Consider the following 24030-nt stretch of genomic DNA (forward strand, 5'->3'; position numbering starts at 1 on the left):
AAAACCAGGGACACTGAAACTTATAGAGGAGAAAGTGGGGAAAAGCCTCAAAGGTATGGGCACAGGAGAAAAATCCCTGAATAGAACCGCAATGGCTTGTGCTGTAAGATCGAGACAAATGGGACCTCATAAAATTGCAAAGCTTCTGCAAGTCAAAAGACACCGTCAATAAGACAAAAAGGCCACCAACAGATTGGGAAAGGATCTTTACTAATCCTAAATCCAATAGGGGACTAATATCCAATATATACAAAAAAGTCAAGAAGGTGGACTCCAGAAAATCAAATAAGCCCATTAAAAAATGGGGCTCAGAGGTAAACAAAGAATTCTCACCGGAGGAATACCGAATGGATGAGAAGCACCTGAAAAAATATTCAGCATCCTTAATCATTAGGGAAATGCAAATCAAAAGAAACCTGAGTTTCCACCTCAAACCATTCAGAATGGCTAAGATCAAAAATTCAGGTAACAGCAGATGCTGGCGAGGATGTGGAGAAACAGGAACACCCCTCCATTGTTGGTGGGATTGCAAGCTTGTACAAACACTCTGGAAATCAGTCTGGAAGTTCCTCAGAAAATTGGACATAGTACTACTGTAGGATCCTGCAATACTTCTCCTGGGCATATATCCAGAAAATGTTCGAACCGGTAAGAAGGACACATGCTCCATTATGTTCATAGCAGCCTTATTTATAATAGCCAGAAGCTGGAAAGAACCCAGATGCCCCTCAACAGTGGAATGGATACGGAAAATGTGGTACATTTACACAATGGAGTACTACTTAGCTATTAAACAGAATGAAATTATGAAATTCCTATGGAAATGGATGGACCTGGAGGGCATCATCCTGAGTGAGGTAACCCAATCACAATAGAACTTACATAGTATGTACTCAATGATAAGTGGATATTAGCCCAGAAACTTAGAATACCGAAGATATAAGATACAATTTGCAAAACACATGAAACTCAAGAAGAACGAAGACCAAAGTGTGGACACTTTGCCCCTTCTTAGAACTGGGAACAAAATACCCATGGAAGGAGTTACCGAGACAAAATTTGGACTTGAGACGATAGGATGGACCATCTAGAGACTGCCATATCCGGGCATCCATCCCATAATCAGCTTTCAAACGCTGACAGCATTGCATACACTAGCAATATTTTGCTGAAAGGACCCTGATATAGCTGTCTCTTGTGAGACTATTCAATTTCCAGCAAACAGACTGCTTCATACCCATCTGTATCCCCTGTTACAGGAATCTAATGCATTTAGGGGGCTCTCACAGGCATTAGTTATGTACTTAGTATTCATATATATGTGCAGTCGAAATACTGACACAAGAAACAAACAACAAACACCTAAAACATATGGGTTGCACTCCTATGTAAGAGCATTAGGTGCTACACAGAGCTGGTCCCCAACAAAAGTAGTGACACAATAGTCATGAAGATTTTATAGTAAATGATCATTTATCCCAAGGACTGCAATATTCAGTGAGGGAAAAAAGGGCAACCAATAGAACAAACAACAATAAATATATATGTCTCATTTAAAGTGAGGTCACTCTCTTCCTCCCCCATTCAAAGTCAGTAACATGAAGACTCCACTCAATACTGGTGCAGCCAAGAACACAGCTTCCTTTTGCTAAGTCCCCAGAAAGAATTAACTTCTTAGGAATAAGATGGCACTAATCCTCATCTTGATCCATGTTCTTCTTTGATGAGTAATTTTCAATGACTGGCTTCCTCACAAAAGCCACTCTCAGAACTTCTTTGCTCAGACTCACATTCACGCCTAAGGCTCAACAAGCTTGGTCAATGGCTGAAGCTTTCTCTACATTTGCATACACAAACCTATCTTGGTTATGTCTGTGTTGCTAATAAGAACAAACTTTGTTCAAATTCTTCCCCAGATTCAATGGGTTCATGAGGCATGTCTGTACTCTGGCTTCTTCAGTTAAATATGATGCAAGTGTGGGTGATCGCTCCGCACATCTGAAGCACTCTTGACTTTTGTCCAGTGAATATCCTTTTGTGTATATAGGGTAGATGATGGAAATGTTTTCCCATGTTCATTGCATTCAATACATATACTCTATTTAATGTGGTGCCAGTCCTGCAGCAAAACACTTTGCCACATTCTGTGCACTCATGATGCTTTGCTGCATAAAATCCCTGATGTTAAATGACGCTGCATCCCCCACACACTACACATAAAATCCTTTCCTATACTATGAAGTTGTTGGTCATTGATAAGATGAGATTCGTTTTTTAACACTTCCAAGATTCATGACTTTTAAATTTCCTTTCCCTTATATGAGCTTGGACATGATAAACAAGGCTGCAATTTTCCTTATATGAATTATGCATTTGATATCATGTCTTAGTTAGGGTTTCCATTGCTTTGTAAAGAACTTTGAAATCTTTGAAAAGGTAACTATTATAAAGGGAAACATTTAATTCGGTCTGGCTTAGTTTCAGAAGGTCAGTCCATTATCATCTTGGCAGGAACCATGGCTGCATGCAGGCAGACATGGTGTGGTGGAGCAGAGGTTTTATATCCTGATCTAAAGGCAGCCAGGAAGAGACTCTCCCACACTGGGTGGAGCTTGAGCACTGAACCTCAAAGCCCATCCCCACAGTGACACACTTTCTCCAACAAGGCCACACCTATTTTAAGAAGGCCACATCATCCTTTAAGAATTGCATTACAGAGTCTTGCCCAACACCCGCAAGGGCCCACACGGGACTCCCCACGGGATCCTAAGACCTCTGGTGAGTGGAACACAGCGCCTGCCCCAATCCAATTGCGCGGAACCTGAGACTGCAGTACATAGGGAAGCAGGCTACCCGGGCCTGATCTGGGGCACAAGTCCCTTCCGCTCGACTCGAGTCCCAGGCTACCTTGCCAGCAGAGTCTTGCCCAACACCCACAAGGGCCCACACAGGATTCCACACGAGATCCTAAGACCTCTAGTGAGTGGAACACAACTTCTGCCAGGAGTCTGGTTCAAACACCAGATATCTGGGTACCTGCCCTGCAAGAAGAGAGCTTGCCTGCAGAGAATACTCTGCCCACTGAAACCAAGGAGAGTGCTACCCTCCAGGTCTGCTTATAGAGGCTAACAGAGTCACCTGAAGAACAAGCTCTTAACAGTGACAACTAAAACAGCTAGCTTCAGAGATTACCAGATGGCGAAAGGCAAACGTAAGAATCCTACTAACAGAAATCAAGACCACTCACCATCATCAGAACGCAGCACTCCCATCCCACCTAGTCCTGGGCACCCCAACACAACCGAAAATCTAGACACAGATTTAAAAACATTTCTCATGATGATGATAGAGGACATCAAGAAGGAATTTCATAAGTCACTTAAAGAATTACAGGAGAGCACTGCTAAAGAGTTACAGGCCCTTAAAGAAAAGCAGGAAAACACAGCCAAACAGGTAGAAATCATTAAAGTAAAACAGGAAAACACATCCAAACAGGTGATGGAAATGAACAAAACCATACTAGAACTAAAAGGGGAAGTAGACACAATAAAGAAAACCCAAAGCGAGGCAACGCTGGAGATAGAAACCCTAGGAAAGAGATCTGGAACCATAGATGCGAGCATCAGCAACAGAATACAAGAAATGGAAGAGAGAATCTCAGGTGCAGAAGATTCCATAGAGAACATCGACACAACAGTCAAAGAAAATACAAAATGCAAAAGGATCCTAACTCAAAACATCCAGGTAATGCAGGACACAATGAGAAGACCAAACCTACAGATAATAGGAATTGATGAGAATGAAGATTTTCAACTTAAAGGGCCAGCTAATATCTTCAACAAAATAATAGAAGAAAACTTCCCAAACATAAAAAAAGAGATGCCCATGATCATACAAGAAGCCTACAGAACTCCAAATAGACTGGACCAGAAAAGAAATTCCTCCCGACACATAATAATCAGAACAACAAATGCACTAAATAAAGATAGAATATTAAAAGCAGTAAGGGAGAAAGGTCAAGTAACATATAAAGGAAGGCCTATCAGAATTACACCAGACTTTTCACCAGAGACTATGTAAGCCTGAAGAGCCTGGACAGACGTTATACAGACACTAAGAGAACACAAATGCCAGCCCAGGCTACTATACCCGGCCAAACTCTCAATTACCATAGATGGAGAAACCAAAGTATTCCACGACAAAAACAAATTCACACAATATCTTTCCACAAATCCAGCCCTTCAAAGGATAATAACAGAAAAGAAGCAATACAAGGACGGAAATCAAGCCCTAGAACAACCAAGAAAGTAATCATTCAACAAACCAAAAAGAAGACAGCCACAAGAACAGAATGCCAACTCTAACAACAAAAATAAAAGGAAGCAACAATTACTTTTCCTTAATATCTCTTAATATCAATGGACTCAATTCCCCAATAAAAAGACATAGACTAACAGACTGGCTACACAAACAGGACCCAACATTCTGCTGCTTACAGGAAACCCATCTCAAGGAAAAAGACAGACACTACCTTAGAGTGAAAGGCTGGAAAACAATTTTCCAAGCAAATGGACTGAAGAAACAAGCTGGAGTAGCCATTTTAATATCGGATAAAATCGACTTCCAACCCAAAGTTATCAAAAAAGACAAGGAAGGACACTTCATACTCATCAAAGGTAAAATCCTCCAAGAGGAACTCACAATTCTGAATATCTACGCACCAAATGCAAGGGCAGCCACATTCATTAGAGACACTTTAGTAAAGCTCAAAGCATACATTGCACCTCACACAATAATAGTGGGAGACTTCAACACACCACTTTCTTCAAAGGACAGGTCGTGGAAAGAGAAACTAAACAGGGACACAGTGAAACTAACAGAAGTTATGAAACAAATGGACCTGACAGATATCTACAGAACATTTTATCCTAAAACAAAAGGATATACCTTCTTCTCAGCACCTCACAGGACCTTCTCAAAAATTGACCATATAATTGGTCACAAAACAGGCCTCAATAGATACAAAAATATTGAAATTGTCCCATGTATCCTATCAGACCACCATGGCCTAAGACTGATCTTCAATAACAACATAAATAATGGAAAGCCAACATTCACGTGGAAACTGAATAACACTCTTCTCAATGATACCTTGGTCAAGGAAGGAATAAAGAAAGAAATTAAAGACTTTTTAGAGTTTAATGAAAATGAAGCCACAACGTACCCAAACCTATGGGACACAATGAAAGCATTTCTAAGAGGGAAACTCATAGCTCTGAGTGCCTCCAAGAAGAAACGGGAGAGAGCACATACTAGCAGCTTGACAACACATCTAAAAGCCCTAGAAAAAAAGGAAGCAAATTCACCCAAGAGGAGTAGACCGCAGGAAATAATCAAACTCAGGTGTGAAATCAACCAAGTGGAAACAAGAACTATTCAAAGAATTAACCAAACGAGGAGTTGGTTCTTTGAGAAAATCAACAAGATAGATAAACCCTTAGCTAGACTCACTAAAGGGCACAGGGACAAAATCCTAATTAACAAAATCAGAAATGAAAAGGGAGACATAACAACAGATCCTGAAGAAATCCAAAACACCATCAGATCCTTCTACAAAAGGCTATTCTCAACAAAACTGGAAAACCTGGACGAAATGGACAAATTTCTGGACAGATACCAGGTACCAAAGTTGAATCAGGATCAAGTTGATCATCTAAACAGTCCCATATCACCTAAAGAAATAGAAGCAGTTATTAATAGTCTCCCAACCAAAAAAAGCCCAGGACCAGATGGGTTTAGTGCAGAGTTCTATCAGACTTTCAAAGAAGATCTAATTCCAATTCTGCACAAACTATTTCACAAAATAGAAGTAGAAGGTACTCTACCCAACTCATTTTATGAAGCCACTATTACTCTGATACCTAAACCACAGAAAGATCCAACAAAGATAGAGAACTTCAGACCAATTTCTCTTATGAATATCGATGCAAAAATCCTCAATAAAATTTTCGCTAACCGAATCCAAGAACACATTAAAGCAATCATCCATCCTGACCAAGTAGGTTTTATTCCAGGGATGCAGGGATGGTTTAATATACGAAAATCCATCAATGTAATCCATTATATAAACAAACTCAAAGACAAAAACCACATGATCACCTCGTTAGATGCAGAAAAAGCATTTGACAAGATCCAACACCCATTCATGATAAAAGTGTTGGAAAGATCAGGAATTCAAGGCCCATACCTAAACATGATAAAAGCAATCTACAGCAAACCAGTAGCCAACATCAAAGTAAATGGAGAGAAGCTGGAAGCAATCCCACTAAAATCAGGGACTAGACAAGGCTACCCACTTTCTCCCTACCTTTTCAACATAGTACTTGATGTATTAGCCAGAGCAATTCGACAACAAACGGAGATCAAGGGGATACAAATTGGAAAAGAGGAAGTCAAAATATCACTTTTTGCAGATGATATGATAGTATATATAAGTGACCCTAAAAATTCTACCAGAGAACTCCTAAACCTGATAAACAGCTTCGGTGAAGTAGCTGGATATAAAATAAACTCAAACAAGTCAATGGCCTTTCTCTATACCAAGAATAAACAGGCTGAGAAAGAAATTAGGGAAACAACACCTTTCTCAATAGCCACAAATAATATAAAATATCTCGGCGTGACTCTAACTAAGGAAGTGAAAGATCTGTATGATAAAAACTTCAAATCTCTGAAGAAAGAAATTAAGGAAGATCTCAGAAGATGGAAAGATCTCCCATGCTCATGGATTGGCAGGATCAACATTGTAAAAATGGCTATCTTGCCAAAAGCAATCTACATATTCAATGCAATCCCCATCAAAATTCCAACTCAATTCTTCAACGAATTGGAAGGAGCAATTTGCAAATTTGTCTGGAATAACAAAAAACCTAGGATAGCAAAAAGTCTTCTCAAGGATAAAAGAACTTCTGGCGGAATCACCATGCCTGACCTAAAGCTTTACTACAGAGCAATTGTGATAAAAACTGCATGGTACTGGTATAGAGACAGACAAGTAGACCAATGGAATAGAATTGAAGACCCAGAAATGAACCCACACACCTATGGTCACTTGATCTTCGACAAGGGAGCTAAAACCATCCAGTGGAAGAAAGACAGCATTTTCAACAATTGGTGCTGGCACAACTGGTTGTTATCGTGTAGAAGAATGCGAATCGATCCATACTTATCTCCTTGTACTAAGGCCAAATCTAAGTGGATCAAGGAACTTCACATAAAACCAGAGACACTGAAACTTATAGAGGAGAAAGTGGGGAAAAGCCTTGAAAATATGGGCACAGGGGAAAAATTCCTGAACAGAACAGCAATGGCTTGTGCTGTAAGATGGAGAATTGACAAATGGGACCTAATGAAACTCCAAAGTTTCTGCAAGGCAAAAGACACCGTCAATAAGACAAAAAAACCACCAACAGATTGGGAAAGGATCTTTACCTATCCTAAATCAGATAGGGGACTAATATCCAACATATATAAAGAACTCAAGAAGGTGGACTTCAGAAAATCAAATAACCCCATTAAAAAATGGGGCTCAGAACTGAACAAAGAATTCTCACCTGAGGAATACTGAATGGCAGAGAAGCACCTGAAAAAATGTTTAACATCCTTAATCATCAGGGAAATGCAAATCAAAACAACCCTGAGATTCCACCTCACACCAGTCAGAATGTCTAAGATCAAAAATTCAGGTGACAGCAGATGCTGGCGTGGATGTGGAGAAAGAGGAACACTCCTCCATTTTTGGTTGGAGTGCAGGCTTGTACAACCACTCTGGAAATCAGTCTGGCGGTTCCTCAGAAAACTGGACATAGTACTACCGGAGGATCCAGCAATACCTCTCCTGGGCATATATCCAGAAGATGCCCCAACTGGTAAGAAGGACACATGCTCCACTATGTTCATAGCAGCCTTATTTATAATAGCCAGAAGCTGGAAAGAACCTAGATGCCCCTCAACAGAGGAATGGATACAGAAAATGTGGTACATCTACACAATGGAGTACTACTCAGCTATTAAAAAGAATGAATTTATGAAATTCCTAGCCAAATGGATGGACCTGGAGGGCATCATCCTGAGTGAGGTAACACATTCACAAAGAAACTCACACAATATGTACTCACTGATAAGTGGATATTAGCCCCAAACCTAGGATACCCAAGATATAAGATATAATTTGCTAAACACATGAAACTCAAGAAGAATGAAGACTGAAGTGTGGGCACTATTCCCCTCCTTAGATTTGGGAACAAAACACCCATGGAAGGAGTTACAGAGACAAAGTTTGGAGCTGAGATGAAAGGATGGACCACGTAGAGACTGCCATATCCAGGGATCCACCCCATAATCAGCATCCAAACGCTGACACCATTGCATACACTAGCAAGATTTTATTGAAAGGACCCAGATGTAGCTGTCTCTTGTGAGACTATGCCGGGGCCTAGCAAACTCAGAAGTGGATGCTCACAGTCAGCTAATGGATGGATCATAGGGCTCCCAATGGAGGAGCTAGAGAAAGTAGCCAAGGAGCTAAAGGGATCTGCAACCCTATAGGTGGAACAACATTATGTACTAACCAGTACCCCGGAGCTCTTGACTCTAGCTGCATATGTATCAAAAGATGGCCTAGTCGGCCATCACTGGAAAGAGAGGCCCATTGGACTTCCAAACTTTATATGCCCCAGTACAGGGGAACACCAGGGCCAAAAAGGGGGAGTGGGTGGGCAGGGGAGTGGGGGTGGGTGGATATGGGGGACTTTTGGTATAGCATTGGAAATGTAAGTGAGCTAAATACCTAATAAAAAATGGAAAAAAAAAAAGAAGGCCACATCATCTAATAGTGTCACTCCCTATGGGCCAAGCATTCAAACACATGATCTATGGGGCCAAACCTTTTCAAACTACTATAGTATACTTCTATGGCTTTTCTTCAGTATGAACCCAATAATGATATAAAAGGCTGGATCTGTTCATGTATGACTTGCCACATTTATTGCATATAAAGGTGTCTCTCCTGTGTGAACTCGCTGATGAGCAACAAAGAAGCAGTTGTGCTTGAAGGTTCTGCAACACTCACTGAAACTGAAAGGCTTCTCTCCAATGTGAATTCTGAAATGCTTCACGAGAAAGACTTTTTGGCTGAAGGACTTGCCAAACTCCCTGCACTTAAAAGGCTTTTCTCCAGTGTGTATCATCCGGTGTTGATTGAGGTGGGATGTGCTAGTAAAAGTTTTGCCACTGTTGCTGCGTATGCAGTTCTTCTTCTCTCTCTGAATGGCCTCTCTACTCTCAGTGTTCATGGGGGTATCCCCAATAGTGTAAGTCACTTGATGCCTTAGAAGACCATAGGAGGTCTGGAGGATCATCACATTGTCCATGCTTAGCAAGGGTGTCTGAGCACAGCACAGCATGTGCTGTTGTAGGGTGGATGGCCTGGCACCTTCTGCAGACAGACTCTGCTCAAAGGGTGATATTTCACTCTCCGCTTTGATCCAACAACCTGGACACAGAGAAATCCTGATTAGTGGCATGTAGACTATCAAGTGACAGACAGACAGACAGAGAGACAGCATCTATTAATAATGGTGATCTGAGGTTTCTCACAGAACAAAGGGGCTAGGGTCCAATACCATGCTGAATTTGTCAATATCTTATGTTCTATGGACCTTAGGAGCAACAAGAACACAAGCATGGAATAAGTGACAGGGAGGAGTGCTAGGTACAGTAACAAACTCTTTCCTCACCAATAGCTTTCTGTATGCTTCAACTGCTGGGGATTCAAGACACAGTGCAGAAGGCTGTGTAGAGCTGTATGGCATGGTACCTAAAGAACCTAAATTTAAGTACTACCAAGGTATAGTGCATGGTAGATGAATTATAATCCAACATGCTGCTCTGGTTGGAATACTGGCATTCCTATAGTACACACGTTTAATCCAAAACATTGTTCTACCAACTAGAGTTAGTTGGTAGAACAAGCAGCCATGTTGGAAAGTGACATCTAATTGCGAAACAGGCAAAGTGATGAATCAGAGAAATATTTGACTAAAGGAGTCAGCGATAAGACAGGAAAATGAGTCTAAGTCAGAGCAGAAATAGTGTTCAGATGAAGTTTTGATCTGAACAATAGGACAGGCAGGTTGTAGAGAGAAAAAGCTAGATACAGGTGAAGACAGAATGAACCAGAGAATGAGAAGCCAGATGAGTAGAAGAGATAGCTAGAGTTACTTTGAGATCAAACAGAGCAATTCAGTCACACTGTAAAAGAAGCCAGTTTGAATCAAAGGAGTTTGAGCCGAAATAGCTCAGTTGACCATCCTGCCAGTGTTCAGAAATAAGGTAGAAGAGGTGAGCTTATTCAACAGTAAGTCTCCATGGTTGAAACCACTCTAGGCCTTGATTAGATTGCACATAGGCTAGAAGCTTCCAAGACTAGGCCTTGCTTACCAGTTGGAAGCTCACTGCCTCTGAGATGACAATTACATCAGGCAAATAGGAGTTACATTTACAGCGCACACCATCACAATACAGGAACAGCTGTGTATCTCAGGGTTGCAAGGCAACAGGCAAAACATTCAAGACTGACACCAAAGGGACAGTTCTGGTTCAGAATTAATACCTCCAAACATCAAAAACCACCACACGCTATGTACCTATAACATACCTGGAGTCAGGAATCTCAACGCAGGCACAGAGGGCTCTCCCCAAGACTCCAGCTGAGTAATCCCATGGATCCCAGAAGGCATAAGTCCTAAAGGACATGATAGAAAAATGAGAGTTCTGTACTAAGTGATGCAACCCATACATTGGACAAGAATACAGCCTAGGGAGAGCAATTCTGTTAAAGCTGTCTTGCAAAAATAAAATAAAATAAAATAAAATAAAATAAAATAAAATAAAATAAAATAAAATGAACTTACCAGTGCCAAATTCCTGTTACATTCAAACATAAGGCATGTCACCAGAAATACTTGAGTCACAAAGATCCCAAATATTAAGAGTGTCATCTGGTCACAGGGAATCCGTCAGTGTTAAGACTCCTGACCCCAGGCCAGACGTGTTTGTGAAGTCCATTAATTGCAACTCTCAAAAGACAGAGCTGACTGTGAGCATCCACTTCTGTGTTGCTAGGCCCCGGCATATTATCACAAGAGACAGCTATATCTGGGTCCTTACAGCAAAATCTGGCTAGTGTATGCAATGGTGTCAGCGTTTGAAAGCTGATTATGGGATGGATCCCTGCATATGGCAATCACTAGATGGTCCATCCTTTCATCACTGCTCCAAATTTTTTCTCTGTAACCCCTTTCATGGGTGTTTTGTTTCCATTTCTAGGAAGGGGCAAGGTGTCCACACCAGTACAGGGGAACGCCAGGGCCAAAAAGGGGGAGTAGGTGGGTAGGGGATTGGTGGGGGGGTATGGGGGACTTTTGGGATAGCATTGGAAATGTAAACAAGGAAAATACCTAATTTAAAAAAAGACAGAGGAAGAAGATCTTGGCAAGTCAGAGGACAGCCAGGTCTACATAGCACATCCAGCACAGCTAGCATTCTAAAGATAAACTGATGTCTCAAACTACACCCAAAAAATTCCTAACCCCAAATTGATTCCTGTGTGCCTTTGCTGCAATTGAGAGAAACAGAGCTGTTGTGAAACTTGACTTGGTTCCTAACCTGTATTTTATACTCTAAGACTGTGGGGGAAAGACTTAGTATACACAGGCCAGCTTTGAGAAAGATACAGCTCTCTCTAAAAAACAAACAAACAAACAAACAAAAACAAAAAATACAATCCCCCCCTCCAAAAAAAACAAAACAAAACAAAACAAAAAACCAAAAACCAAAAAACAAAGGAAAGCCTAGACATGCTCTGAAATGATGGCAGGGCAGGGTCTTACAAGTAAATACATGAGTGTTCATATTTCTGACATCAACGTCTGGTGCAGGATCCTTTGAGAGTCATCAAGCAGTGTCCATTCCTCCCAGTAGAAGTACACAGCCACATCCTCAAAGGATAAACAGTCCTGAATAATGGAGAAAGTTGAATTTATATGAATCCTCCTTGTCAGGGATTCCTGGTACCCTTAAGTCATTCCCACTTAGCTTTCTACCTCAGAGTATACCAGGCTGTGAACCTATTCTATTGATAGCCAGTTTCATGTTCCCTCCGACTACTGTGCTCATCACTCAGCAACATGAGTTAAGTTGACATAGTGGCTTAATTACTTTTCTATTACTGTGAAGAGACACCATGACCAAGGCAACTTATGATAACAAGGAGTTTATTGGGGCTTACACCTCAGAGGGTCAATCTGTAACCTCCATGTCAGGGAGGATGGATACAGGCACACACAGCACTGGAACAGTTGCTGAGAGCTTACATCCTGATCCATAGTACAGTACCAGGGAGAGAGAGTTAACTGGGAATGGAAAGAGCTTTTGAGACATACAAGCCCACCCCCAGGGACACACCTCCTCCAACAAGGCTATACATCATTATTATCTCTAAAGTGTTCCACCAATAAGGAACAAGTATGCAAGTCTATGACTTTCTGGAGGGTGAGTTCATTGAAACCATCACAGCTGGAGTCAATCCAAGCTAGAAGAATGTCCCTCCTTTCAATCTGAGAATTCACATGGACTCCTTCCAACCAGACACTAACATGGATTCCTCCCAATCTTCTGTTTCACACAGACTACATTTGGGGCACTGTTGTCCACTCTGTCCCTGGCACAAAGGCCAGGAAGCCATGTGTACAAGATCTCAGGACACACTTCAGTCTTCACACTGAGCTTCCATTCACTCTCAGTATGCAGACTTAGCCCTCAACTGTTGTGCTACTACAATTCCTACCTTCTACTAAAGCCAGCTGATCTCATGCATGCCTGAGCATTTCTAATCATCACCAACCCATCTCACTTCCAGGCCTGGTCTAATGTCATCATTGGAGCTTTAAGACCTTTGAATCTTCAGCCAATGGTTACCATAAAGGGAAACCTGTCCATGTAATCCCTGCTGTGGATGTGGGGACCTTTCATTCTGAGCATGTGCCAGGGAAATCCAATGGAAGGACAGAGACAATTCCAGCACAGAGTTCCAGGACACCACAGTCCCAGAGGCCCTTATGTGTTAAGTCAGGAGTGTGATTCCTGGGCACCCTCCACTTACTTCTTCCTGGTTGGCAGGTTTCACTGATACTGGGAAACCTGTAGAAAAACAAGGTTGTGAGTAATAAGCAAGAGTGTTGGTATCCCAAAGGTTCACCCAAGTCCTCTCTCTTACATGCAGTCAGGTACCCACTGCGCTCCATCCCTTAATGGTGTCTCTGACTGGGTGACCTTGGACAAAGAATCAATCTCTTCTGTTTGTTACCTGAAGATAAAATTTACTGTTTTATTGCCATGAAGAGACACCATGGCCAAGGCAATTCTTACAATTAAAAAAAAGCATTTAACTGGGTGCTGGCTAACAGTTTCAGAGTGTTCATCTAGGATTAGCTTGGTGGGGAGAAGAGAGGTGTGGGACCATGGCAATACCTGAAGACTTTACATTCTGATCTACAGGCAGTAGCCACACACACACACACACACACACACACACACACACACACACACACACACACTTGCACTGGATTAGGCGTGGGCTTCTGAAACCTCAAAGTTCACTACCAGCCATGCCCTTCCTCCAACAATACCTTACCTCCTAATCCTTCCAATTCTTCTCAAACAGTTCCACACCCTAGGGACTGAGCATTGAAATATCTAAGCCTATGGGAACTGTTATCATTAAAAGTAACATACCTTCCTATTCCAAAAAGAGACTAATAGGGCTGGAGAGATTACCCTCTTTTGGTGTGTCTGAAGATAGCAACCATGTACTCATATACATAAAATAAATACATCTTTAAAAAAACAAACAAAAGAGAATCACAGTCTCAAATTCAGTCCTGTGTGTCAAGTATTTGGTACAGGCTCTTCCTGAGCACATGACTAATGCTTCTTTCAAAAGTTTCACAAATGGGTACATATGATTTCAAAATGTTGTTTTGTCTACCCACATTGAATTAAGACTTTGGAATTAATTAGCCTTTACACAACATTTGCAAGGCAGAAGCAAGCAGACTTTTGTGCATCTGAGGCCAACACGATGTATATAGGCCAGCTAGAGTCATGGGGAGTGTCAATGGGGAGAGGGAGTATAGCTAATAACAAGGCAGACATTACTCAAATACTGAAAGCAATTACAGAGTTGTAAAACCTTTCAGTAATACTTAAAAATTAGTAATATTATTAATTGTTATTACTAATGTAATTTAGTAATATTTTTTAAAAAATAAAATTTATTTTTAATTTAATTTTCCCTCACAGCTCTGCTTAGCACAGCAGCATGTCTTGATGGCTGAGTTTTTAAAACTCACTGGAAATGTAGGAGAGGTTGGCTCTAATTAGGGCACTTCCACCATGAACCAGTGTTCAGTTGGCAACCCTTACCCAAAGGAGACCCTAACTCACAAGAAGGCAAATCTCTGTGAATTTGAGGCCAGTGTGGTGTAAACAGTGAGTTTGAGCCAAGATCAAAAGTAAATGAATAAAGTAAAAATATAACAAAAGGTGCTTTAATCTCATCACTTGTGAGTTAGAGATAGAAGAATCTCTCTGAGTTTGAAGACACCCTGATACATAGAGAGACTGGACATCCATGACTACATAGAGAGGCCCAGTCTGAGGGAGAAGGAGGGATAAGGGGAGAGGGAGAGGGAGAGGAATAGGGAGAGGGAGAGGGAGAGGGGGAGGTGGAGGGGGACGGGGAGGGGGAGGGAGAGGGAGAGGGAGACGGAGAGGGGCAAAGGAATAGGCAGAGGGGTGAAGGAAGAGGGGAGTGTGGAAAAGGGAGAGGGAGGGAAGGATAGCAGGAACACACCAGGCCCCCTGGGGGACAGTGGAGGTGGAAAGGAGGTGGGGAAGAGGGGCATACAGAGAGAATAAAATAACTCCATCAAAGATCTGAACACCACCATCACCCACCCTACAACTCCCCCACCCCTGCTACAGCTTGCATTCCAACTCAAACATGAGTGCACAGGATTTACCCAAGGATTCACAGGTCTCTGCCTACACCCAAATTACCCCCACCCCAAGCTAGGAAAATGACTAGATCGAATCTCTCACCTGTTCAAACCTTCTTGGCCACCAGAGTCTCTCTAAACAAAAGTCAGGTCCTTAGGTTCACTGAGCCCTTTCCCTCATGTAATGCCAGTAGAGGTCACTCCAGGGCTCTTTGTCAGAGCTCATGCCCTCCCACAAGCCTTGAGAGGTACAGTCCACCAGACACTGAGTCAAGGGTATGGTTCTAGCAATCTAGCATACAGATGTCAAAAAACAAAAAACAAACAAAAAAAAAAAAACCCAAAACAAACAAACAAACAAACAAAGAAACAAAACCAAAACCAAAACCAAAAACAAAAAATAAAACCAAAACCAAACCAAAACAAACAAAAACAAAACTACAATAATTTCGTCCACTGGTGCCCTACAGTCGGGGACATGGGAGTCTACCCTGTTGGCTCCTGACCCAGATCTCAGTGCTCCAGAACTCAGGTAGGTGGGCGATCACTAGACACTCACCTGGGGCAGGGCTCCACCTGCAGTCTCCACAATCACCATCAGCCTCCAGTGGCCAGCTGGGCCCTGGGATGTGGCCATCCCTCCTCGAAGCTTGGATTAGATCACACGGGCTGTCGAAAACCTCAGCTCTGTCTCCGTGACGGAGGAAAAACACCTCAACTCTACCGTTTTCCTGCCATGACCAATACTGATAAAACCAGTTTTCTGTGAACCAGACTGACAGATCCAGAAAAGTTTCAAAGAACCTCCTGCATGCAAAGCCAAAAGTCCCGGCCCAGCTTCCTTTTGTTGTCACTAACGCGCCTATTTTCATTGGCTATTCTCGGTGCAATGTCTTCTGGACAATGTAGTTCAGATGTGATCAAGCGCCAGGAAGTGGACACACCTCCCCAGATGGAGCCTTACACTCAATCTGTTAGGGAGAGTGTTGTGATTATAGATGTGTCAATATTTCCTTGAGCTACAAAAGCTGAAGTGCTGAAACACTCCTAAATTACAGAACTGCTGGCAGAGGCAAGTTGATGTTTGGGATTAGAAACTAGCCTGTCACAGTGAGTTCCAGACCAGACAGAAAACCTCTGGGAACCTTACAGAGTGAACATTTCCCTAAGCTGGGCCATGTGAGGAGAGGAGATCTGAAAAGAGAAAGAGGGGCCTCCAACCAAGAAGGACCCCCTGAGCCAAGAGACTAGCACAGCTAAAAGTGGCTGAGTTATATAGTGGTCAGAGGAGCTGGAAGGAGGAAAGCCCAGGGGATCACCTGGACTGGGGAGTTTGGACGGTGTGGTGGCTGGAGGGTGGGGGGAGGCATGCCAGCCAGGGACAGAGGGATGCTGAGGCCACTGTCCAGTTTGATATGTTAATGGACACTTTAGTTCAACATTTTTGCCTTGGATTTAAGACCCAACAGGTTGTAGTTCTTTGTGGGAATGATACTTGACAGGTCTTCTTACAAAGAAAACTTAGGAAATTACCATAGAGGAATAAAAAAGGACATATTTGAATTCGAGTATCCTTTCACCACTGATCTCAAGAATTCAAACTCTTCTCAGTTATACACATCAGACAGGAGGTCATCACGAATAACTTTTCTATTGTCTATCCCCATGCTAAGAGAAATTTGGAGATGCATAACAGGATTCAGCCCAGAAAATGACTTTGGTGTGGCACTGAGGATGCACTTCACTTCAGAAGGAAAGAATCGAGCAGCAGCTTCCCGGGGGCGGGTGGGGGGGGGGGCGGGAAAGGGAACACTAGAGTATATGTAACCGTATTTAGTCTGCAGGGAGTCCTGTTAACTCCTTAACACTGCTTCTCCACTGTCCATCTCTGCAACTGCCCTGGTATCCATGGCAAAGCTGTCTGAACTACGTTAACCAGAACCCACTGTGTGCAGAAAGGCAGGAAGTGTGGAGGGAGGTGTTAGTGCATACATATAATCCTAGTGGATATCTGAGTTTGTGGCTAGCTTGATCTACCATCTAGTGCAGCCAATTCTACACAGAGAAACTGAGTCAAAGGAAAGAAAGAAAGAAGAGAGGGGGAGGGGGAGGGGGACGGGGAGGGGGACGGGGAGGGAGAGGGAGAGGGAGGAGAAAAGGTTTTCCCCCGGAGCTGATACAGGTCTAAAGTCTGCACCACCACAATATAACTGGTCTAAGCCTTGGGTACAAACGCCCCTATTCATGTGCCCCTCTGGACATCCCTGTCTGCTGGCCTGTTGATGCTGGATGTGGTAGCAGAGAATTCTTAGCTTACCTGGTTGTTGCAGCACCCTGGTGTGTGGGTCCTAAGCCCAGGCAGAGGGCTGATGTCCCTGATAGTGATCCAGTCTTACAGTCCTATTTATTTATTAATTTTACTCTTATAAAGATTTTGTTTGCAGCCATGTGGCAGTGGCACACATGTCAGGCAGATGATAAAGTTCAAGGCCAGCCTGGACTACAGAGTGAGTTTCAGGACAGCCAGAGCTACACAGAGAAACCCTGTCTCAAAAAGCAAACAAAAAACAAACCAACCAGAGTGACTGAGAGACAGAGAGAGACAAAGAGACAGATGCAGACAGAGATGTAGCAAACACCAATGCACAGTGATCTAGTTCTATGCTGATTTTGTAATGAAGACAATAAATTCATGAGTTCTTACTCACCTAAAAAAGGGGTGTGCGTGTGTATGTCCCTACACTTATGCAAGTCAGAGTACAATTTGGAAAAGTCACTTTTTTTCACCTACCATGTCGATTCAGATGATTAAATTTATGTAGCTGCTTTCCCCCTTATCATATCACTCATGCTGGATTTCCACTTTAGGCAACCATGTGCAAGAGCAGTGGTGCTCACTCTTTCTAATCCTAGGACCCTTTATCACAGTTCCTCTAGTTATGGTGATCCCCAGCCATAAATTATCATTTCTACCTCATAACTGTAGTTTCACTACTGTCATGAATCTTAGTGTAAATATCTGTGATTCCTGATGGTCTTACATATCCCCTAAAAGATCATGATCCACATGTTGAGAACCAACGTGCTAGAGTGTTATGTCTTCTGACTGTCATTGTATTTTTGTTTGAAGTTGTGTTGTTTTTGTTGTTGTTTGAGGCAGGATCTCTCCATGTAGCCCTCCCTGGCTGTCCATGGAACTCTGTCTGTAGACCCTGTTAGCATTGAATTCAGACCTGGTTGGGTTTAGTTGTTTGACATTTGATTGGGATTGTGTGTGTGTGTGTGTGTGTGTGTCTGTGTGTGTGTGTGTGTGTGTGTGTGTGTGTGTATGTGTGTGAGAGAGAGAGATTCCATGGTGCTAGTGGTATAGAAGTGAGTTGCCACACCCATCTTAGGTGCTTGTGGTACAGAGGTGAGCTGCCATACCTAGCTTGGTTGTTTGTGTTAAAGAGATAAGCTGCCACATCCAGCTTAGTCATTTCATTTCTTTACTTTTTTTTCTTTTTGCCTCTGCCTTAAGAATGTAGGAATTAAAGGTGTTCACCACCACACCCAAACCCAGTTCCACTTGCTGCTCTTCCAGAGGACCCAGGTTCAGTTTCCCCTTGTGGCACACAGCATTTGTCACTCTTATTCCATGGCATCTGATGCCTTTTTCTGTCCTCCATAAATACTCCATATATTCGATGCTTATGCATATATGCAAGCTGACACTCGTATATATAAAATAAAATTAAATGGTAAAATACAAATTGTGTTTGTTTGTTTTAGTTGGGCTTTGACTATTTATCGTTTTGGATTTGTTTAATATTTATACCCATAAAGACACAGGAGTAGGGAGCTGAAGTTAAACACCTGCAAGCTCAGTAAGGTAACTTTATTTTCTTAACTGTATACAAAATATCCATTTTAAAGCCTGATTTTATAATTAAACGGCTGGCTTTTTAAAAATCTCATTCTATCTATATCACTCTATCCAGCTAGTCTACTGTTCTCTTGAGCTAATCCAAACCCAAGAGGACACCTTAGCTCCCTTTTCTAGAATACTGTCTCACCTACGTCCTACCAGCTTCTTCTCTTTGGTTCCTGCAAGCCCAGAGAGAGAACCCCTATTTTTTACTTGGATTCCAGGCCAAAAGAGAGAGCAAGAGAGCTCCCAAAAGTCCAATTGCTAGCGAAGTCTCTAGCTCCTGGCCTCCACCCTTTGGCAGGCTGAACCATGTTACCTTCCTAGTGGGGACTACAAGCCAACTCAGTAGAGCCAAACCCTTTCACCTTCAAGCCCATCCAGCTGACTTTGGCTTGAGTCATAAGCAAAGAACATAAGACACCTCCAAAACCAATATCTTTTCTTTAGCATTTTTATCTATGGAGGCATTTAGAGGCACACTTAAACTTCATCTCTTCAGGACACACCTTACTGCACCTGACATCTATTTAAGCCTTCTATATTTTGTGAACAAGTAGGTTTTCTTGGTACAGTAATCAAATATCCTGTAACAGGGTTTGAGAGAAAAGGAGCGAAGAAAAAGACCTGGAGAAAAGGACTTCTTCCACTGGTGTGAACTCCTGTGCTCTGTAGTTCTGACTGGTGGATTCAGGAGTGACTATTTTTAGGAGACCTAGCTATTGGTGGTATGGCAGTCCTTCATGGCCATCACTGTGGAAAAAAGAAAGATAAGCCAAGCAGTTAGAGTAGCCTATTTGTGCCTTCTCAGCCTACAGAGAGGAAGAATGACCTCCTACCCCTATGGAGGGACCCTGCTGTTCAGGGTTATATTCACACTGCTCTCTCCCAGATGTGTCTGCCTCTTTCTATTCTCTCTCTCATATCTACAATCAAACTTTCCCTCCACCATATCTAAGAGCAGTCATGCCCTTTTCTTTTTATTTATCTTTTTCTCTCACTTACCAAGTTCATGACAGGTAAGAATGAGTTTGACACATTAATACTTCTTTTGGACGAGGGGTAATATTTTTTAATCCCCATATTCCTTAGGATAGCAAGGAAGAGTTTGTTGCCTTGTTTGAAAGCACACAGTGCCTCACTGAGGATTGAGGACAATATAACAGCTATATCAGCCTGCACATATGAGGGAGGTCCTGGGTGGTCTTTGGTTATTCAGAGCCTTTTTTTTAACCATAGGTTCTTTTAAATGCAAAGACACTATAATGGTTTGAATAGGTTTCACCCCATACACTTTTGTGTTTGAATGCTTAGTCCACAGTGAGTGACACTATTTGGAGTCATGTAGTTGTTAGAATAGGTGTGGCTTTGTTGACAAAAATGTGTCACTGTGGCATTGAGAGCCTGTGCTCAATCTACACTAAAGTGCAGAAGAGACCCTCTTCCTAGCTGCCTGAAAAAGAGACTATCCTGCTACTGCCTTTGCATCAAAATGTGGAGCACTCAGATCTTATTATAGCACTATGAGTTCTTGGATGCTGCCATGCTCCCTACCATAATGATAATGGACTGAACCTCTGAAAGTATAAGCCAGCCAGGATTAATTGTTTCCTATTTATAAGACTTCCCTTTGTCATGATGTCTCTTCGGAGGAATGGAAACCCTAAGTAAGACAGAAACTCTCATGTAATTTAGCTGTTTGTAAGGAGAGACTCTCTAAAAGGATATTAAAAGGGTACAATTTGGAAAGGAGGAAGTCAAAATATCACTGTTTGCAGAAGATATGATTGCATTTATAAGTGACCCCCAAAATTCAACTGGAGAACTCCTAAAGCTGATAAACAATTTCAGTGAAGTAGCTAGATCTAAAATTAACTCAAACAAATCAGTGGCCTTTTCTACACAAAAGATAAATAGGCTGAGAAACAAAGTAGGCAAACAACACCCTTCAAAATAGTCACAAATAATATAAAATACCTTTCTGTGACTCTACTTAAGGAACTCAAGATCTGCATGATAAGAACTTCAAGTATGTGAAGATTAAATCAAAGATGATCTCAGAAGATGGAGATCTTCCATGTTCATGAATTGGCAGGATTGATATACTAAAAATGGCCATCTTGTCAATAGCAATTTACAGGTTCAATGCAATAAACATCAAGTTCCAACTCAATTCTTCAGAGTTAGAAAGGGCAATTGCAAATTCATCTGGAATAACAAAAACAAAACAAAAACAACCAAAAAATGATGATAGATAAAACTACTTTCAACTATAAAAGAACCTCTGTTGGAATCACCATGAGTGACCTCAAGCTGTACTACAGAGCAAATGTGATGAAAAACTGCATGGTACTGGTACAGCGACAGACAGATAGATCAGTGGAATAGAATTGAAGGCACAGAAATGAACTCACACATCTATGGTTACTTAATCTTTAACAAAGGAGCTACAATCATCCAGTGAAAATAAGATCATTTTGAACAAATGGCACTGGTACAACTGGCAATTGTCATGTAGAAGAATGTGAATTAATCCATTTTTATCTCTTTGTACAAAAATCAAGTCTAAGTGGATCAAGGAACTACACATGAAATCAGAGACAATGACCTTATAGAGGAGAAAGTAGAGAAGAGTCTCGAAGATATTTGCACAGGGGGAAAATCCTGAACAACAGAAATGGTTTGTGCTATAAGATTGAGAATTAATCTCATAAAATTGCAAAGCATGTGTTAGGCAAAGTATGTCAGTAAGACAAAACAGCAAAAAAAAAAAAAGATTGGGTAAAGATCTTTACCAATCCTAAATCCAATGCTATTATAAATAAGGCTGCTATGAACATAGTGGAGCATGTTTCCTTATTACAAGTTGGAAAGTCTTCTGGGTAAATGCCCAGGGGAGGTATTGATGGATCCTCTGATAGCACTATGTCTGCGAATTTTCTGAGGAACTACCAGACTGATTTCCAGAGTGGTTGTATCAGCTCTCAATCCCACCAGCAATGGAAGAGTGTTCCTCTTTTACCACATCCTCGCCAGCATCTGGTGTCACCTGAATTTTTGATCTTAGCCATTCTGACTGGTGTGAGGTGGAATCTCAGGGTTATTTTGATTTGCATTTCCCTGGTGATTAAGGATGTTGAACATTTTTTTACGTGCTTTTCATCCATTTGGTTTTCTTCAGTTGAGAATTCTTTGTTTAGCTCTGTCTGTACTCCATTTTTAAATGGGGTTATTTGGTTTTCTGGACTATAGCTTCTTGAATTCTTTATATATATTGGATATTATTCACCTATCAGATATAGGATTGGTAAAGATCTTTTCCCAATTATCCTGTCCCGCGGGATTCAGTTATTTGTGGGTGTGAGGGGGACTGCAAACCTGGAAGGAAATGGGAGGAAGAAAAAAAAGAGCAGGAGACCAGGAAGGACACCTATCGAGGTCTATTATGCTGAGGTGCCTTCTTTTTAAAGCATACATCACAGGGAATATGGGAGGGGTCGAGGGAGAATTATACAAATAACAAAGAAGTGGGCAACTGCTGACATGGGGGCCGAAGTCAGGCGCCAGGCAGTGGGCACTCTGCATCTTATCTCTGGAACATAGATCCTCCTTGACAGCCTTGGGGGTCAGGCTGGGCTCAAGTGTAACTCATGTCCTTGGATGGCAGGGGAACTCAGGAAGAGATAGGAAAGAGGGGACTATAATTTAGCTTTCACAGCCTCAGGTGCCAAGAAAGGAATAGGGAGGAAGGGGGTTGATAACCAGCTCTTAGTACAAGGCCATTTGGTCTGTTAGGGAGATTGTGAAGGGCTCACTTTCTCACGGGATGGTCTCTGACACCCAATCTGTTTGTTGATGTTTTGTCTTACTAACATACTTTGCCTAACAGAAGCTTTGCAGTTTTATGAGGTCTCATTTGTCAATTTTTGTTGTTACAGCATAAGCCACTGCTGTTCTGTTCAGGAATTTTCCCTCTGGACCCATATCCTCGAGGTTTTTCCTCACATGCTCTACTACAAGTTTAAGTGTTTTTTATGTTTTTATAAGACACTATTTATTATACATATAAACATATATTTATATATTATATATTAATATTATTTCCATATTATACTTTAAATAGGGTATATATTATATATTATAATTATGTAATTATATATTCACATTATTTTATATTAAATGTGAATATATATATTATATAAGACTTTAGTATATATATTGTATATATGACTTTATACATTTATATATTTTTAATATTATTTGTATATTATAATTTTATATATCATATATTATAATTATAGAAGTATATATTTATATAAATTTTATATTAACTATTTATGTATATCATATAAGACAGTAAATTTTTATAAATTTTTATAAGACACTATTGCCTATGCTAGCAACAGTTTCTGACAGGACCCTGATATACCTGTCTCCTGTGAGGCTCTACCAGTACCTGGCAAATCCAGAAGTGGATGCTCAGTGTCATCTATTGGATGGAACATAGGGCCCCCAATGGAGGAACTAGAGAATGTACCCAAGGAACTAAAGGGGTCTGCAACCCAATAGTAGGAACAACTATATGAACTAACCAGTACCCACAGACCTCAAGTCTTTAGCTGCATATTTAGCAGAAGTTGGCCTACTCGGCCATCACTGGGAGGAGAGGCTCTTGGTCTTATGAAGATTATATTCCCTAGTAGAGGAAAATGCCAGGGTCAGGAAGCAGGAGTGGGTGGGTTGGGGAGCAGGGCGGGGGAAGGGTAGCCTTTTGGGATAGCATTTGAAATGCAAATAAAGTAAATATCTAATTAAAAAATAAAAAATAAATAAAAAAGAATAAATTTGCGTAGAATTCTTTAAACTGTAGTGTGAATATCAAATCTTTCTTTGAAACAATGCCATCTTCCACGAATTTTCAATAAGTAAAATGTGGATGTTAATGAAGAATGTGTTCTTTAAAGGGACAGTGCTAATGATCATATTTCCATGAAGACTGACTGA

At 41.4% G+C, this 24030-nt stretch overlaps 1 pseudogene; it reads right to left on the reverse strand.

Annotated features, from left to right (window-relative positions):
- Gm6842 (predicted gene 6842) lies at nucleotides 1461-15961 on the reverse strand (annotated as a pseudogene).

Source organism: Mus musculus, chromosome 7 (assembly GCF_000001635.26).
Source record: "Mus musculus strain C57BL/6J chromosome 7, GRCm38.p6 C57BL/6J".
NCBI lineage: Eukaryota > Metazoa > Chordata > Mammalia > Rodentia > Muridae > Mus > Mus musculus.